General features: G+C 39.4%; 1 long non-coding RNA gene across 1 annotated transcript; it reads right to left on the minus strand.

Moving 5' to 3' along the window:
* Positions 1-306: 306 nt before the first annotated feature.
* On the minus strand, positions 307-1,158 carry LOC137477455 (uncharacterized). Its single transcript, XR_011001015.1, has 2 exons — positions 695-1,158; positions 307-543 (listed from the first exon to the last, which is right to left on the minus strand). It is a non-coding gene; the product is annotated as an uncharacterized lncRNA (long non-coding RNA).
* Between the last annotated feature and the right edge of the window lie 4,456 nt (positions 1,159-5,614).

The following is a 5,614-nucleotide window of genomic DNA, read 5'->3' on the forward strand; positions in this document are numbered from 1 at the left end:
TCATTAAAAAAAAAAAAAAAAAAAAAAAAAAAAAAAAAAAAAACAAAAACCAAAAAAAAACCAAGTCAAACACCCGAGAATGATAACTGTTACTTGTTTATAATGGGGAGTTAGACCAACCTACCCATAGCCTTCTCAGAGAAACTGTATATACTCTTTGAAATTTGTGCCACTGCAGCAATGTGAAATCATCAAAATCTCTGCTTTTAACTAGGAAAAAAAATTCTTCCTTCATGGTTGTAAAGAAGAAGCTGGAAAATGGGATCCCAGAAGGCTTAAGATAGAAAAGTGAGTCATGAGACATAAAAAAGTTAAAAATATAATTCTATTGATTTTTATAGCAACCTCTTAGCTCTTTGATGTCTGTCTGAAAATCTATAAAGAGTTGTCACAGAGAGACCTTGCTGATGGCATCCCATGCCTTTGAGCTCTTAAGTTTGGCAGGGAGAGCCTCTGCATTCAATGTCATGGTAGCAGGTTAGATCATCTCATCCTTTTCTTTATCTGTATCTTCCATGGAAGAAAAATTCATCTGCACAGGACCTGAGTGAATGCATATAGCACATGCCACTGTTAACATTTAGTATATGATAGACTGTGTGTGTGTGTCTTATTAATTTTCTGGAAGTTAAATGTTGATTACTCAGACAATCAGTGCAAGACAAAGGAACCTGCCAAAGATAATTCAACCCACCTGCACTAGACATCTGACTTAGACTGGGATGAATTACCCTTGAGAATTGGCCACTTTTCCTCACTGGCTCTTACTGGAACAGGGACAACTAGGTCAGGCAAGCTGTAGCTCTTTCAGGTGCTTCATGTCAGGTGAGAGCCCTAATTAGGCCATTAGCCTTTATCCACCAGTAATGACTGTAAAAGGAAATTCCTCATGTGAACTCTGAAGCTATTGAAGTACAATGTTGTCACTTTACTGCATGAAGTTAAGCCCCTCTGGTAGCATAAGGGACATTAAGGGTATCAAAGGAAAGTTTTGTTCCACAAGAAAAAGGCTGTACATTTTTTCCCTATTCTGGAACAAAATATAATTTTCAATTGAAATCTTCCAGTAAATGCTAGATTCTCAGGCTGAAGTAGGAAGCTGACAGCCCATAAGGTGCAAGTGGACCACACTGTAAGTAAATGAAAGCAAAAGCTTGCAAAGAGAGATGCCAAGCAGTCCTGGGGTGGAATGCCTGTCCACCTGCAGGCAACAAATACAAAAACCAAAAAAAGTCTTACTAACACTGATAATTTGCTTTAGGTGTTTGGGTGGGTAGCTTGTAACAGGCAAGTGGATAGCTTGTAAATTTTATGTAAATTATAAGACCATAATGTACATAAAATCTCTACACACATTGTTGTAAGCATGGTATGGTATCCAGATATCATATTTCTTGAAGGACTATATATTTTCTCAGTAGGCTGTTTTGTCTCAGAGGATGATAAAATACCCAGGGTCTTAGTGATGGTTCTCATTTAGAGAAGCAATTGGCAATTGAGTGCATATAGTTATCAAGGGGACTCAAACCTATATTTTCCTACATTTGCAGACACCAGTCAGAGAGAGAAAACTCTTTTCTGATATCTTTAAACCCCATTCTCATTGGGCTTGTTTCTTTAGGCTTTATTTCAAGTGCTGGTTCTGGCTGTAACCTTGGCATTTTTAACCCACTCATGAGAGTGCTGTGGGTGTGACTCCTGCTGCTATTTCTGTAGCAGTAACCAGACCTCTCTATGTTATGGATGTAGGAAATATCTTTTGTGCCTGTGAATCCTTAGCTCTTGTAGTGACCACAAAGGTGGGAACTGGGTGGGTGCCACACCTACTGGCTCTGGCACTCACATAAATGTTTTCAGGTCTGCAATTTCACTGTCTTTATACCAATACATGCACATACTCTGCATGTGCCTGAATTTAAATATTTGAGAAAATGCCTCTCCAAAGTTTCTCTGTGTGCCTATATGCTCTCCCCATGGTAAAGACTAAGATTTTACTCTTGTTGTATAAAATGAAAACGTTTTCGCTGAGTAAACTGTATCTTTACAATTGGATTGAAGTTTGAATGATCAGTGGTGGAACATAGCTGCTAGGTTCTTCCTGCCAGCTACAGACTGTGTGTCACAGCCTGACAGGCACTAGGCCCTAGGAGTCTGGGTCCTGCCTGTTTCATTAAGCAGTATGAGGCCGACTGTCAGCTATTAGCATGCAGAATATTAGAAGCACCATACCTGTCAAAAGAGGAAAAAGGACCTCCATACAGCTTTATCGCTATAATCCATTCAACAGTTTATTGAACTGAAGCTTGATAGGGGGTTTCTCAAATGCCTGTGATGTCCCATGCTGTTAAGAGTTTTGTATTTTGATCTCAGATTATACTGAAGGCTTTGTACTAGCTCCTTTTTGGTTATGTATCTGAAGTTGTTCAAAAGTAAAAGTTATTTCTTCCAGAGCGGAGTGCAGTTTGTACTTACTATATTTCCCCAGAGACACCTATTTCATGGCTTAGGGAGTTAGAGGTGGATAGAAATTCATCCTTCCATTTTGTTGAGTGTGCCATCAGAGGCATCCCCTGCCCTCCTATAGTTCTCCTGCTGTTGGCTTTCAAATTTGAGCCTTGACCACTTCATATCTGACCATAGTGCAGTGAAATCTGGCTATGGCAAAGATGAGGAATGAGGCCAAGATATAGATTAGGTAGGTTCCACTTGATGACAGGCTGTTTGTTATATATGCTTTACAGAGGTGAGATGGTTTTATGATAAGAAAGGTTTACATCTGAGAATTAAATGAAATGTGCAAGGGCAAAGATATACTTTGGTATCTTTCTGTAAGCTTCAGTGCCATTCTCAGCTACCAAACCCCCCTCTACAGCCCCCCCTCCATCTCTCTCCTTGTAAACTGTTGACCAAAAATCCTAGAGCTCTTGAGAGATCTTGGCAGAAGGTAAAGCTGTTTGAATGCCTGGGCAGATTTCTGTGTGGAAATCTAGAAAGATGGCAGAGGACAATTTTGTGGATATTCTCCTTGTTCGCTCTGTTTAATGACTGAGAACACAGTAGCGCCATAATGCAAAGAGGTCATAAAAAAGTGTTTTTATGTAGCATCAGAATCCAAATTTCTCATGTTCTGCATCCATGGTTTACATCTGTGGTTCTCACCCTCTGTCTGGATGCTTCATCAGTGCTCTGTCTTCGAGAGAGATGGTAAATGTAATCATCATCATTCTTGAACCACAGTACATTGCTGACAGTTCTCTTCCACCCCTTAGTTCACTACAAAACATGAAATTTACTCAAGAAGCTTAAAATGCAGAAAGTTGGATCTTACATATACTACCAAATAGTATATTCCTGGTTGTAGTGGATGACTTTTCATGCTTTGTTCAAGATGCTTCAGTGTCCTTTTCAATGCTGACTTAAAAGTCTTTTTAAGACTGCCTTACTAAAAAAACAGCAAAAGCCATTGGTAAAACCAGACACCTATTGGGGGGACATCCTTGTGGATCATTCTGGCAGAATATTTATTTGATATTCCTTCAGTTTCTTGAAATTTAAATGTTTATTTTTAAGTGGTGGAGCTATAAATCCTTGCTAAGATTTTGGTCAGTCTAAAAAGCTGAACATTTTACTGTACTAGAAACTGCAAGTTTGCCAGGATACAAATCTTAGTTTTTGCTTTATTGATCTACGTTCTATAAACTGTATTTACTATCTCAACAAGTTTTCAATCTTATTTTGTCATGTAGTTTCATTCCCAGTAATTTCAAGAAGTGTATATTTAAGGATATACAGAATTTTATATATGTGGTTTCATAGCCAGGAAGCTGGATTTGCTAAATGTTTGTTAAAATCTGACATTTTTTTTAAGAAGGGTGAAAAATTCTGCAACATTCCCGCACAGCAAACATAGAGCTTGAGCAAGAAACTGCCTGAAAACTTGATACACAAGTGAGTGAAATTTGAATCTCTCAAAATAGAGGCCTCCAAAAATTTCCCCAAGATGTCTGGCAGGAACACTATAATGAAAATAATCAGATTTGGCATTTGTGATGTCTTACCTCTGTGGGATACCAAGAAGAGATACTGAAACACATATTTTCCAAAGTAAAGAGTGTATCTACAAAAAGGCTTTTTAGAAGAAAGTTTCCTTTCATCTTTATTTTGAAACTCATTATTTTCCAGGATATGATGTTTCGTGACAAGTAGTTGAGATGCTGTGATGATATGACAACAGTAGTCCAATGTTCTGGAAAACTAGCAAAAGAAAGATGCAAAATATTAAACTGAATTACTAAACGGATTTCCACATTTTTGTTCTACAATATTGACACTAAGTTTTATCAAAAGGAAAAAGAAGGTTCATGTTGTCAAGGTATAGGGTAGGACCAGAGTACTCCTACAAACCAACGTATGTGTTTGAAAACTAAGCTACTAAACTTTAAAAAAGCCTATATTGAGCTATTTAGAGGAACATTACTTATTTCATTTGTACTTGGGTGTTCATGTCAGGTAATCAGAAGAAAATTAATATTGGTGTTTGGACTGTCTGTGAGGTGAATTAATAGGTGCTAGAGCCTTTTACCATCAGTCTTCTTTTCCTCCACATACTTAAAGATGACATCTATAATGAACTGTTCCATCACCTTTCCAGGGATGGAGATGAGTCTGACTGGCCTCTAGTTTCTTGGGTGCTCCTTCTTCCCCTTTATGAAGACTGCAGTGACATTGGCTTTCCTCCAATCCTCAGGAACCTCTCCTGTTCTCCATAACTATTCAAAGATAGTGGAGAGGGGCACAACAACAGCATCTCCCAGCTCCTTCAGCACCTAGTGGCTGCACCCCATTGGAGACCACAGATTGGTGGGTATCAAGTTTGCCTAAATGACCTCTATCCTGATCCTTCTCCAACAGAGGGAGGAGACAAGTGTTTCCCTCTGTCCTTCTGTACCTGGGATTCCTGAGGGCTGGCCTTCTGAAGCAAAGAAGGCATTCAGTAACTCCATGTTTTCCGTATCCTTTATCACCAGGGCATCTACCTCATTCAGCAATGATCCCACATTTCCCTTCTGTCACTGAAGTACTCAAAGAACCCCTCCTTGTTCTCCTTGACATTCCTTGCCAGATTTAACTCCAAGTGGACCCTATCCTTCCTTGTCACATCCCTGCATACTCTGACAATGTTCCTATATTCCTCTGTCCTATTTTCTATATTCTGCAAACTTCTGTCTTCCATTTGAGTTTTGCTAGAAGTTTCTTACTCGCCCATGCAGGTCTTCTTGCTTGATTTCTTACTCACAGGGATGCACTGATCTTGAGCTTGGAGAGAGTGATGCTTGAATATTAATGAGTTTTCTTGGAGTCTTCTAGAGCCCTAACTGGTGGTATTCCTCCAAGCAGGTCCTTGAAGTGGCCAAAGTTAGGTCTCCTGATGTCCAGAGCTGTAATAGTACTTACTGCCCTGCTCCTTCTATGCAGTATCATCAACTCTGCCATTTTATGGGCAATGCAACAAAGGCTGTCCCCAGATTTCACGTCCCCAAATTTCACATCCCCAACCAGTCCTTCTTTGTTTACTAGTACAACATCCCACTCCTCTCCCAGTGGATCCTCCACC

This window comes from Anomalospiza imberbis, chromosome 1, assembly GCF_031753505.1.
Source record: "Anomalospiza imberbis isolate Cuckoo-Finch-1a 21T00152 chromosome 1, ASM3175350v1, whole genome shotgun sequence".
Classification (NCBI taxonomy): Eukaryota; Metazoa; Chordata; class Aves; order Passeriformes; family Viduidae; genus Anomalospiza; species Anomalospiza imberbis.